Below are 15,118 nucleotides of genomic sequence, written 5' to 3'. Positions count from 1 at the left end.
TTTGTTAGGTTCTTCGTCTCTTGATTGGGCAGTTCTTTTAAGAACTCTCCTTTTCTAGCTCGTTTCTAACTTTTCGATAGCTTCTCCCTTAGATAGGTATTCGAATTCCTCGCCAAAGGAAGGGTGGTTGGGGCGAGGCTAGGGTGGGTCTCCAGTCGCAGCAACCTCCACGCGGTGAGACCCGGGTCATATTATTTACTATGTAATTAATATAATTATTAATTACATAGCAAATAATATGAGCTAATGGCTGCGTTCTTCTTATAGTTCCACATACCTAGTTCGTCCTGGTGTGCGGTCTAATAACACTGATTTCGAGTCGCAAATACGTTTTTGCCGAGTTAGTTTTTAAATAAATAATATATTACAATTTAAAATAAAAAAAAAAGGATTTCCGGTGTATTTATCAATGAGATCCTTACGTATTTTAATAATTTTGAAATCTTTAAATAATCTCAATCGATTGGTTATTCCAATGAAATTAATCGATTAATGTCCAATGATGGGCCCTATAGCTTTAATTCCGTTCAAAAATAATAAAATTTATGTAATTTTATTTTCTGTCTCACTTCCTCTTGTGTTAATTTCTGAATCTGTTGATAACGTTGCGAGTGACACGAAAATGGTAATGGGGTCCCGGGACCTCAGAAACTCCGGCCGAAAAATTACATCAGGTGAAAGGTCTATTCATATACCTCGTCTGTGGTGAAAGGTCTACTCGTATACCTGGTCTATGGTGTAAAGTCTACTCGTACACCTCGTCCATGCTGGGGGCTCGCGTGTCACTTTTAACGTTATCGACTTATACTGGAATTCGAATTTAGCACTCTTAGTGTTAGGAATTAAGACTAAAAAATTAGATCTCGAGAGCGCTATATTCAATTTAATGATCTGTAAAAGTATATATAAAAATGAACGATTTATAAATTATCCCTTATATATTATATATTGAAAATAATCCAATATAATTGGAAATTTTCTTAGATATTCATATTGGAATAATTATACTTCACTGCATCGAAATCTAAATTATTTCTATACAAAAAGGTGCAATCACGAATACACGTTAATACTAAATCTATCAATATGAGGTATTGAATTGCAGTTTCGTGCCTTTTCATTGCAAGTTCTTTACTTATAATTTAATCATAAACAAAAATCGCGAGCAAACTTTAATCGTTGCAAAAAATTCCAAAATTTATAAAAATATACACTACATATTTGCAAGAAATTTCTTGCAAGGCAATTGCGTTTGATAAAAATTACTATATTCTGTTAAGGTATCTTAACATCAGAGGGTTTACGATAAGAATGTGACATCTCTGCTATTTTTGAGGGCTATTGTTTAACAGCACGACCAGGCTCGCACGAGGCCCTGGGAAAATGGAAAAATAGAAAGCTTAAAAGTTACCCTTGCATTTCATTCCATTCATACAATGGCAAGGGTGTAGTGGTGATACAATGGCTGCCACACTACTGTTAATTTAAATAAATGTGTTCCGAAGGATGGAACAGATATCTAAACGCTTCTAATTACTACTATTGCTATTCGTCACTCTCTATCATTGCCTTTATTCGATATTAATATATTTCAATTATAAATTTAATTGGCATCGTGAAAAAAAGTTGTATTGGTTTTTCCGTTTTTTTCGACACGCTATTAACCGATGTCATTTGTTATTATATTTCTAAATTAGAGTCTTTCATGACATATTTCGGGTTTAATTGTGGTTTGGATCATAATTTGATTTGTATTTCTGGCGTAGTCTCTAATTACGAGTCAAGTTCAAGGATGGACGCCATGATGGACAGCGGGATATTTGAAAATATTGATCGACAGAATGTCACATGGATTATTGGTTAGAACTAATCTATTATTATAAGTGACATATATGTATATATTCAAAACAACCAAGGCAAACATAGAAACACCGGTCTTGTCTGTCTCTTTGCTTATTTAATTGCAAAACAAGAAAAAACATAGAAATGGAACAATAATGCACCGCTCGTGTGACCCTAGCCTTACTTTGGCGACAAAATTATCAACTGCATGTGTTAATGGATTGATTACTCCAATGAAATTAATCGATTGATGTCCAATTCTGGACCGCACAATTTTCATTCAATTAAAAAACAAAAAACTTCGTGTAATTTCATTTCCTACCGTAACACGCGCTACGATCGTTTTCTATAGTCTGTTGGTAATGCTGCGAGTGACACCGAAATGATAATGGGGCAAAGAAATGGGCTGCAAAAATACATTCGATGTAACGTCTACTTATATATCTCGTCTGTCATAGTACCAACTTTATTGCATTACACTCGAAGCTATTGTATCAGTCTTGTTTAGTACCTCCAATAGAATATTGACATCTTTTGTCAGACATGGAACGATTATCGTGACTGTTGCCGACTGTTGTTTAAGAATTTCACAAAGTATTGTGAGCAAAGTCGTAGATGGCATTTATTGAACTGAAAGTCCTTACTTCGGCGATAGACATAACCTCAAACGCTTTTGTCTAGTATTTCTACTCCATTACAATTTGTTTAAAATATCCCAGAAACTTTTACGTGTAATCGGAAATCAAAAATTAAAAATGAGAATCTCAAATTATGAATTCTCGTCGATTCTATACAAATGAATTAAATTTATGCGATGTAAAAATTATTTGGCTACAATTGATCAGGTCAAAAATCTGTAAATACTTTTTATGTAATGCCATACTAATTTAATTATTTTGGTTTTATTTATGCTTCGAAAAGTTCTTGCAGTTATGCTATAAATGTATAGCGAATATTTTTTTATTTTAATTAAATACTTCTAGATGCGAATACATATTCTAATTTTATTTAAGCTAGGGCCTATGAATATTTATGCGATATTATACAAAGTCTACCATTTAACTTTATCACCTTATTCTTCTAATTATACACAAGTTATTAGTACTAAATTGGTTTCATATTGAAAGTATTATCATAATCGGTGACCATGATTATAATATTATTTTGTATAGAATGTAACTTTCGTCTGTACTAAGAGAAAATGAAAAACTCCAAAAATGACAAAATGGCTGTAGTTTGATGATGTACAACGATTTTTACTACGACTTTTAAACCTTGTTTTTGCATTGCAAAAAATAGTTTTTTAGTACTGAAGTTATTACAGCTCAAACAGAAACTAATATGCATTTTGCAAGCAATTTTAATTTCGAGTCAAGTGGTTAATTAATTTTGGAAGTACTGTAGTCATTTGTTTAAGGAATGTTATTTCGAAAAAGACGCATTTAAAGTTTCAAGCGTTTTAATTATTTAGAAAAAGATTTCTGATATTTATGATTAGTCAGTAATTCCAAGGTCATAAAGAATATCTTTCTTTTCCTTAAGGAACTCGTATAGATCGAATTTGTTTCTTTTGTATAATAATTCTTGCTTTCTTTTTACGTTATCGAAGAAATTTTCTCGTAACTAAAATACTCTTTTCTGTAATAAATTTCATTTCTTGCGTTACGAAAATATTTGAATACCTCGTAGGAATGAGCACACAAACAAATGGACTAAACCACTAGATAAAACTAGAAAACAGTCACGATTCAAGAGGAGAAAGTTGAATATACGATAAATGCAAAAAGGCAGAGTGTGGAAAACAAAATTAAGGAAAAGTTCCTTGGACTTCTTTGCATGTTGGTACCATGTAATTTTATTCTTGTTGACGTCCCTTTCTAGGGTGAATGAGCGCGACCGTAACGATAACAACGGAATAATGGTCGCCAACGGACCCTCGTGGACGAAAACTTTCGCTTCAACTGAATCAAAGTGGCGAGGAGGCGCGACACAAGTTTGATCATAATCTGGAGGGAAAGCAAGGGGTGCGTTAATAAACTCTCCGGTGGTTGTCTTCTTATCGCGCGTTCACAACGTGGATTAAGGACGCCTTATAGTAGACGGAAAAATAGGCATTCTGTGTGAATTTTGTACGAAAAAACCATTAAACTTTTCAATACAAGCGTTTCGTCCACTTTGCTATTCATCTTTTGAGAATACACACTTTTTTTTAGCAAAATTTAGATAATTATATTGCTTTTCTGAGCAGTCAATATTTTCGGTCAACCAAAATTCATTTTATTACTAACAGTCCCAGTAGTTAACATTTTTTTATCATGTCGCATTGTTGGATGCACGTTGATCAAATGAATGCAACCAGTTGTGGATAAGCTTCAGGATGAGTTTCCTAATTTTTTTTTTCTGCTTCGATGTGACCAATTAAAATTGGCGCCTTTCCTCAGTGAGACGATCAGTGATTGCCCAAAACGCAGCTAAGTTAAAGGCCGTCGAAGAATCCCAATTCTGATACTAAATTTGTGTTGGATTCCAGTAGAATTGACAACACTTTATTTTCTTAAGAAACTCGAACAACTTGTATTAGGTCGCCTAAGTACTAGACTCTTTTTAATAATTCTTCGATATTGCAAGCTTTTCTATTGCTGGAGATAGGTAGAGGTAGGGACGATGATCAAGGGGCAGTGTGACTCAGGAAGAGCGCGAGGTTCAACAGCATATAATTGATTTACTCCTGCTTAATAATTTTGCAATTTCACTATACAACTTGCATGTACAACATCATTTGATTATTAGTGCTCTATTAGAGATATTTGTTTCTGATTTTTTGGCGCATATTTTTAATACACACTTCGTAATTTTGCTAATATTGACTGTACCGACCAAGATAGGTTAACTGAACCTATCGATATTTACATTTTTTCATACTAAAGCAATATATTTTCGTATCGTTCGAATACTTTTGCGGCGTTCGTGTAGTCGATATTTTCAAAACATTTTTGACGTTATTAAATATCTGTCACACTTGACGTACATTATCATCATGCTTGCATATTGCTAATGACATAAACAAAATGTTAATTCGTTCCGTTAAGTTTAAATCGTTTACAGGAAGCGTTAACTTGGCTTCCGAGGAGATCGTATCTGTTACACAGCCATTTATCACAAGAGAAAGCAAATTGAGCACCTTGCATCAATTTCAAGAACATTTCTCATTTCCTTCGAGCAATTAACAATCACGCACGCCAACGCTTGGCTTAAACATACGTTGCTAGTTAATTGCCACCATATTTCGCAGGCAAATTGCACGCCATCGCACTGTACATACATCCGAAGCTCGATAATTCCTCTCGAAGCCAATGGAAACATTGTGTAGGTAAAGAAAGACCGCGTATCAGTTAAATGATGCTTTAAGAGGACGGAGCACTTGAACCGCTATGAGGTGCTACATTGTCCCGTCATTCTCAGTCGTACCTACCGAGATTCAAGCTACCGCTGTCGCATTTATGCACACAGAATGTAAAGCAGCCATTGAAAGAGCTCACAGATTAATATTCCTGAAATTGGGAGAAATAGAGATTCAGTGGTTCTGCAGTTTTTTATGCGGTATGAAAGGGCCTTTGTACTCTTTGAAGAGCAATTTGTTGAAATCCAATTTAATGTGCAGGGACGAAAGGTACTATCAACATAGTCGAGAGAAAGAGCCCTATTGAATGTACGGCCTGAAATCACGTGAAACTAAGTAATTTCCGTTCGAACCGAGTTTCAGCTTTAAACTATGATAAAAGCCTCAGGAAATATCCTTGGTTTATAAATTCTCATCCAACTTATAATTTACTCACGATAAAAGTTTTTCTAATTTCCTTTGTTCATAATTGGTCGTGAAATTCAAGATTTCTCCACATTTTTAAAGTTTATAATTTGATTTACAAAGTACACATAATTTGTTAATTGACGTTAGAAAATATTCGTCGAGTTTGTTTCAATCGAAGGGTACTGGGGAAAAAATTCTTTTAAAAATTTTACTCTTTCATTCTTGCCTTTATCTTTCTTTACATTTATTATTGAAAATGCTGCTTCAATTTCTTAAATAAAGTATGATTATGATATCTTTAAATAACTTGAAGGAGTTTAATGTACATATATTCCATCATCACATATATCGTGTCGTTTTTTAACGCTAACTTTAATTATAAAATAATAATACTTGCATTTATTTTTAATCATTAATGCATCTTTTCGATTTCATTTCCAAAAAATGTTCAGGATTTTAATTTACTGCCAACTTGACGTTATGAATATCGTTATTCCAAATTGTAGATTTTAATATTTTGTAAGTTTATTTTTACCGTGATAGAATAAAATTCCATTCTTGTTTACTAAAGATGGTCATTTTTTCACATAAAGAAACTATTGGCTATATACTTACGTACAAGTCATATTTTAATTTCTAAATTGTGTATATTGTTCTGGGAAACTTGTAAAAATATTTAGACTATGTCTAAATTTTCTGTTCATTTTTCTTTTTTATATATTTTAAACAGGATTCAATACAACTGAAATTGAATTTTCTTCAATTTACTTTTACTTTTAATAGGAAAGGGCAGATTTCTCGGTTTCATACTGTACACATTCTTATATTCTAAATTGTAGCTTGTCGCGAATCTAATCGCCGAAAACGTGAAATATAACGCTTTTGCTCGATAAGTCTATTTTTCCATTTCTTCCGAAATATTTTGCAATAAACAAAGTTTTTCTTCGGGGTCTTGAAGAGAGCCTAATACACGGTTGAAACGTTGACAATTTTTTGTCAAATATATTTAGCATTTGACCAAATAACTTTCTTATTTATTTCTATTGGATACGTTGACCAAAAAGAACGAAGAAAATTGTTTTCTAAAAAGTTAGATGTTCTAATGGTTCTATGCGTTGCATTGTGGTTGGCAGGGTTCAATCCCTGGAGGGGTTCTATTAGACTCTGGCAGCGAAAGGGATTCAGGAGAAAACCTCCTTACGTCTTCTAAATTCTGGCAAATCTCCCTTTTGTGACTAGAGTAACGATGAACCGGATAATTACTCTGGCAATGAGACCAAAACCCTCTGGTAGTGATACCAGCGCTACCCCAGGGGGTAGAACGTGTTCGTGATCATCAGATCAAAGAGGTTATAGATTTCTAGGATGGGTACTTGTGAGCAGTGCTGGATTAATTAATAAGTAAAATAAGCACATGCTCAGGGCACCAAGGAAAAGAGATATCCAATGTTGCCTGTTGGATGTCTTCGAAAAGTTTTAAATAATTGCAAAAGAAAGTGCTGTCAGATCTTGATTACAATGTAGCTCAATCTAGGTATCTAATGATGACATATGCACATCAAAAGTATATCTGAATATAAAAGATAAATTTATTTATGGTTCCTTTATTTCTATGACAAATATTGCATGCAGGAATAATTGTAAGTTTTCCATTTTTCTTTTCCTCCTTATTTGCAAAGCAAGTGGTATTTGCTTTTGCTTCTTCTGCTTTTAAGTACTGAAATTGGAAACTTTACGTTTATTGGCAATAAATTTTCATATTTTTATATATGTTGCATCACACGTTTGTCTTTTCTTTCATATATTTAAATAAATACCATTGTTATTTGCAGAACCTGGATAGTGATAAATCAAAATTGTTATTTATTATATAACAAATAAGTATAAGATATTTTTGTTAAACAATGATATTTTCTTTATAAAAATATTTAACTTTGCATTTCAATGTTTCTATACGCGATATTCATTAATTAAAATAGATAATTAAAACAAAGTACCACGACAGCCGGGAATCGAACACCAGCCTATCTCAATAACCATTGTGTCGTCACCTCCCATGCTCGCCACCAGAGGGATCGCGCTCTCACAAGCGCTCGACTGACCCCTCGGTTGCTATGTATATACAGGGTGTCTTAGACCACCCGTCCACCCCTATTAAAATGGTGGAGAGTGATTTTTATTGAAAACTAAAAAAATTTTAGTAACTAATTCGAGTACGCTCTATCGAATGATGATGGTTGCAATTTCCGACACTAACCGGAAGTAGTTTTTTTTAAATGGGACCTAGTATTTTTTATGGTTATTACCTGTCGATTTTTCTTAAAAATTCGTTTTTCATTTTTAATAAATTTGTTTGACGCGCTACAGAAAAGTTGTTTAGCACTTTTTTATAAGTACCCATGAGCTCTACTTCCCCCTCAAAATTTCATTGAAATATATTCATTATTGTAGGAGTTATGGATGTTTGAAAATTGAACCATTTTTATGGGGGTTTTTTCACTTTACAGAATTAAGAAGCAACTTCGAATATTCTTGGAAATTCTACATATGCTTTACAAAAATACGCGTTGCTTGCGCTTTGAAACATTAAAATCGTCCAATCCGTTCAAGAGTTATGACGCTTTAAACAAACGCATGATTTCGAGGTAACATATTTGGCTACAGATTATATTTTCGGTAATTAATTTTTTTGTCAAAAGTGCGTAGGATTTCAGAGGTATGTCTATTCACCAAAAATGATTGTAATTGACCCCCGCAACTGAAAATAATTTTTTTAGGACAATTTGAAATTTTTTAATTTCGTCAAAAATTTCAGCACCTACTCGAATTTTTTTCTCGAAAGTGCGTAGGATTTCGAGGTTATGTGTATTCGCCAGAAATGATTGTAATTGACCTCCGCAATTAAAAACAATTTTTCCAGAAGTATTTGAAATTTTTTAATTTTGTTGAATGTCCACGTACTGACATTTTTTTCTCAAAAGTGCGTAGGATTTCGGAGGTATGTATATTCACCAAAAATGATTGTAATTGAGCACCGCAACCAAAAATAATTTTTTCATAATGATTTGAAATTTTTTAATTTAATTTTTTAATAACTTTTTAACGAAGGCTTAGTTAAGAAATTGATATTCTTGATTTTCGTCTTATTTTGGCCTCTAGAATCTCTTTAGAATTTTGGAGTTTGCTATTTTGTCTGGATCGGATTATGTCTTTCTCTCCTAACTAAGAAACCTCATTGAAGTAATGTCAATCTGTGTTATGTCTACATATTTGTGGAATATATGTTTTACATATCACTCAAAATTTTCACGCTAACATAATCCTAACATAATCATTTTGTGTGGGAGTGCAGATCTACAAGTGTATAAAGTTTTCAATGAAATCCTTGCCAGTATTTGTAAACAGTTATTTGATTATTTGAATAAAATGAGGCTCCCTGAAAGATGGAGCCCCCGAGGCTGTAGCCTTTTAATTAATAAAAGAGCGAAAAGTGATTAGGAAACACTGCACCGGACCGAAACATTTTATTCGTATCCTGCTCGCGAAACTGCGTTGGATCGTTAAGTTCGTAAAATGGGTTTCGCGAAATTTTCATCAAAATTAATCACCGTACGAATAATTTCCGTGCTTGGCTGGCAATCAGCTCCTCCCTCGTATCCAGGCAAACATAATTCGACTGCCACGAGTCGCGTCCCGGTGTTCCTCGAGCGTACGCAAGGACGTTGGAAATCATGCAAACATCAGGAGGATTTGAAATGTGAGCGCACGCCGGGGGGATAACCGACTGAATCCGTTACCTTCGACGGCAACGTCGAAAACAATGGCCACTTCTGCGCAAAAGTAGGACACACGGACTATATCGGCGTCGATGAAACGAGAGCCAAGCGATTACAGTCGTCGAGAAGGAATAGGAGGCGATCGCGTCGCGACGCCGCGGCCTCCATTCGTACTCCCCCTAAGACGCTCGCTGTGCGTAATTAATATTTAAGTCGGCAGCGGGGAAGGCCGTCGCGAGGAGCCCTCTTTGCGTGCATTTTGCGAACCAAATGGCCCCGAAATTTACGAGCAAACTGTTGCTTTTGTTGCGCCTCGGCGACGCAGCGGTTTCGGGAAACGCCAAACGTCGCTAGCCGAGCCGAATTTGTTTTGAGCGAAAACAACGACGCATAGTGTGTCCAACAATGGACGAAAGTCAAAAAACTATAGTCTATGTTTTATAAATTCTTACAGTGAGTAACGAAAGTATTCGAACGACACGATAGGAAATAATTGATTATACAAAAATTGTATAATGAATTGCAATGTATTGAAATAAATTGTTTCTATACTATTGTACATACATTTCCTAAATATATGCAAACTTAGAGAAAAATTAAACAATAAGTAAACTAATTACATAGCATTTATAACAGATAAGTACATATAAGACATAACAGAAGTATTCGAACACAGTTTTAATAGTCATGATAGAACGCAATAGATATGATTATATTGCAATTTAATCTCTAGTTGGGCCACTCTTGGCTTTAATAACCTCTCGTAGACATTTTTCCATACTATTAACTAACTTTTTGGTAACACTTGAATCTACAGAGTGCCAGGCTGCCAGGATATTTTGTTTTAAAGAATTTTTACATGTTATATTAGCCCTTTTAAGTCCCCTATCCAGCTCTTCCCATAGATGCACGATGGAATTTAAGTCCGGGCTCTGTGGTGGGCTCGGTAATGTATGGAGAACATTGTATAAGATCCATTCTCGTACTATTTTGGCCGTATGTTTGGGGTCTCGGTCTTGCTGGAAGCAAAAATTTCTTAATACGTTTAACTTTTCGGCATTGTCAATTAAATTTTCTTTTAAAATATTTAATTTTGTCCATGATTCCATCGATGAATACGAGATTGTCAGGTCCATTGGCAGACATGCAGCCCCATACCATTACGGAGCCTCCACCAAGTTTCACTGTATACTTCAAACTTTTTGAAACCCTTACTTCGCTTTCTAAACACTATTCTCCTACCAGCGGACCCAAATAAATTGAATTTACTCTCATCGGAAAAAATGACAGTGTTTCAAAAACTGATGTCCTTATTTATACAGTGTTCGGTCACCTTTGAGAAAAATTTTAAAGGGTGATTCTAGAGGCCAAAATAAAACGAAAATCAAGAGTACCAATTTGTTGATTGGGGCTTCGTTAAAAAGTTATTAACGTTTAAAGTTGCACCTGTAAAACGTTGCAATCTGCGAACAGCTGCGTGCATGCGATAGTGGTTCTCACTCAGCATGAGAAACTACTTACTGACGTATCGACAGCCTTACAGTTTTCTAAGTGAGAACCATTATCACGCGTACGTAGCTGTTCGCAGATTGCCGTTCTACAGGCGGAACTTTAAACGTTAATAACTTTTTAACGAAGCCTCAATTAACAAATTGCTATTCATGATTTTCGTCTTATTTTGGCATCTAGAATCTCTTATTAAAATTTTTCCCAGAGATGGCTGATCACCCTGTATACTCTTCGGCAAATTTTAATCGAAGTAATTTATTCTTCTTGCTAATGTATGGTTTCTCTCGTGGAACACTATCATGGAAATTATTTTTCCATAACATTCTTCGACATAATTGGGCGTGTATTTGTTTTATTGTTAATGGGATAGCAATAGGAGATGCACTGTGGTCGAAAGTATAGGCACATATAACGATAACGAGCAGAAGACTTTATTATATGTATAAGGTGAAACACATAATGATCTGTTACGTCGTGTCTGGACGCGAACTCGCGACGATCTGATGAACGCACGGCACGGTGCTCGTCTTAAGAACGGTTCGATTTAACAATCGACGATCGCCCAAACCGAAAGGGCAATTGCACGCCGTGTGCAAACCACGACGTATGCAACGCTGAACCGTTAACGGATTCCGTCTCGTGATATACCACGAACGGTTTCCTGTGACAACATGTTTATTAAAGTTTTTAGCAATCATTGTTGCTAATTTTGTCTGGAAATGTGGAATATGCTCTTGACGAAATACTATTTCGCTGGATACAATGTGTTTCGAAGGAATACGAGTCGCTATAGGTGCAACGAAGTATACCTTTTACGCGGTATTTTACAACTCGTTCGGCAATTTAGATGTTCGAATGAAAATCTGAATTCGTAAATTATTATACAGTAGAACTTTACTTATTCGAACTCCGTTTATCGAAATGAAATTTTCGACAATGGCCGATTTAATGAACTTCCGCTGAACTCCTATTATCTAAACTACTATCGAGCGTATTAGCTACTCGTATCGACCCCTACGGCAACGCAAATATATTACTACATCTCGAAAGACCAGAGGAGTAGCTTCATCGATGGAAAATGAAAGCAAAAACGGACAAGTATGAGCATCACGATGGACATTATTTTTCATCTTTGGAATATTTTTTTGAACATCTCCTGTAATTGTAAAAATAATCTACGCAAAATCTAAAATTGATTGGACAATGGGAAGACGTAGCATATCGAAGTTGAAAATTTTTTATTTTTGCAACCCATTTTTCCCCATTAAATCGCTATCATACATTTTATAACTCTTTGAATTCGTCTTTTTACACTTTATAAGGAAATAAAGATATATTTTGTAGCATTATATTTACTTCGTTAAATAGTACAAATTTACACATGGAGATAAGTTCGGCGAATACGGAAGATGTTGGAGCACACAGACCTGTTTTTCACCAAAAATTCACGAACAGCGACAGTCCTGTGCGATGGTGCATTATTGTGCAACAAAAATCAACTTCCTGGCGCTTGATATTCGGGCCTCACTCGAACGATTTTTTTCTACAAACGCTTCACAACACCAAATAATATTCACCATTGACAGTTTGACCCTGTGGAACCAATTCCCCAAGTATAATACCTTTAGAATCATAAAAACAGATAAACATTGTCTTCTCTCATGACTTCTGGAATCGCAATTTTTTCGATTTCGGAGAGTCTGGGGACTCCCACGTTGCACTTTGGCGCTTTGTTTGAGGATCGTACTTAAAGCACCAAGTCTCGTCTCCAGTCACAATCGATTCCAGGAATGTGCAGTTCCGTCTGGCTGTTTTAATAAGATCCTTGCAATGTTCAACGCGAGCAATCTGTTGGTCCTCATTTAATGCGTGAGGAACAAATTGAGCACAGACTTTCCGTTTGCTTAAGTCCTTTGTCAAAATTTCATGAATCATGTCTTTAATTGCATTTAATACCCCTGCCATCTATCTCACACTTGAAGTCGCATCGTAGGTAATCATTTCACGCACTTTTTCCACTAACTCATCGCGATTTTCCTTTTTTGGCAGGCCTAGTTTTGGGTCATCTTCCAAAGCATCACGACCGTCCTGGAATCGTTTATACCATTCGAACACACGTGTACGGGATAAACAATCATCGCCATAAACTTTTTTCATCAATTCAAATGTTTCTGTAAAAGTTTTCCCAAGCTTGAAACAAAATTGAATATTTGCTCTTTGTTCCATTGTGTTTCTGCGACGAAGTAATAAAAGGTACTGCCACTTTAACCCCTTAACGCTCATATTTTTCGGGTTGGCCAAGAATGATCAGTTTTCTTTATTGGACTTGTTTCTAAACTATATAAAAATTTGATTTTTGTTAATTACAATGTTGTATTTAACGTATAATTTGAAGGAAAACAAATACTGTCATCCCTTAAATCGTTAGATTAAACAAATATAATTTTTCAAAGTAGTCAGATTCGAGCATGAGCGTTAAGGGGTTAACCGTTATAACTTGACAATCCGTTAGTCGATTCCAATAATGATGCTTTTGTTTTGTAGAGGAAATATACAGCTTTAAGGTTACATATTGTTTCAATAGATGGCATTAGCAGTTTTCATTAAATTTAAAAAGTTCCGTTATTTTTCCGACATACTGTGAATATATTATAAATACGAGAGGTCCCAATTGTGAACCTTGTGGAACAACAGATGTAACATTATGTCATTTAGAGAGAAAATAATATGTGTTAAATTTTAAAGTGATTGGAAAACGGGAACTTGTGCTGCATTTGAGTTAAAATTTTTTAATTATAGGTAATTTCACGTCAATTTAGAACAATTGTATTGTGCTATTTTAGAAGTATTAATGAATATTTTGAAATAGAATTATAATATCTTAGATATATACAGGGTGTTCGGCCAGCCCTGGAAAAAATTTTAATGGCAGACTCTAGAGGCCAAAATAAGACGAAATTAAGGATACCAATTTGTTGATGGAGGCTTCGTTCAGAAGTTATTAACGTTTAAACTTCCGCCTGTACTGAATTTTTTTCTCAAAAATGCGCAGAATTTTGGACGTATGTCTATTCACCAAAAATTATTGTAATTGGCCCCCGCAATCGAAAATAATTTTTCCAAAAATGATTTGAAATTTTTTTTTTCGCCAAAAAATTTCAACACGCTATCTCCGTCGATTTTTCTTAAAAATTCGTTTTTCATTTTTAATAAATTTGTTTGACGCTGTACAGAAAAGTTGTTTAATACTTTTTGTAGGTATCCATGAGCTCTACTTCAGAAAAAAGTTTCATTGAAATATATTTACTATTGTAAGAGTTATGGCTGTGTGAAAATTAGACCATTTTTGTAGTATTGGAGATCATACGTAATGTTATTATTTAACACTAAAGGAATTATAATTTCACCAAAAAATATCGGTTAATAAATATAGAAGAAAACGATACAAGTACATTCGACTCTAATGCAAAGTCGTTATAATTTCAAAACTTCAATTCAAATGCGGCACGTGTTCTAGTTGTCCAATTAAAATTTGGCATAAATGATTTCTTCATCAAGTATCACAATCTATGGAAGTGCGTCAAAAAGAACTAAAAATAAATTTTGACCCCTGTAGCTAAGGACTACCCTAATGCACATATTGCAAGTATTAAATAAGAAAGTATTTAGTGTATTCAGTTCTGTTCTTTATTATACTCGGACCTCCGAGTGTAAAATGTGAAAAGTAGTCGGTAAGTTCTCTGAAAAACTCTGGTCAGCGAAGCAAAACAGTTTGTCTTCGCCGTGGCACTTACTCATCGTTTCTAACGAAGTTGAAGGCTACCGAGGAGAAAAGACGACACCAAAAAATTGGCTTAATTATGGGTCGCAATTAAAGGATGATAATGGCCGGAGGAGGACGTGAGAGCGCCGCTCGGAGACGAGCAAAAAGGAAGCAGGCAGGAGCGTAAACAAGGAGAATGCAATGTGGGGGTAGGTGGCTGAAGCGGCCAAGAGGCAACACACGCTCATGCGCGCTTGGAACCCCGCCCTGTCGCTTCGGACGAAAGCTTGTCCCGTCGAGGACTCTCGGCCGAGGCTCGACGAGTAGTCACGCTTTAACTCGCGATCCGCGAGGCGGATGGTACCGGGAACGCGAGTCGTAGGTGCAGGTACCCGATGTAACAAGGATCAAGATTCCTGC

Source organism: Colletes gigas, unplaced genomic scaffold, assembly GCF_013123115.1.
Source record: "Colletes gigas isolate AHSC1104 unplaced genomic scaffold, ASM1312311v1 Colletes_gigas_Sc00057, whole genome shotgun sequence".
NCBI classification, from domain to species: Eukaryota; Metazoa; Arthropoda; class Insecta; order Hymenoptera; family Colletidae; genus Colletes; species Colletes gigas.
The sequence above is the reverse complement of the archived record's forward strand: the minus strand, read 5'-3'. Positions refer to the sequence as shown.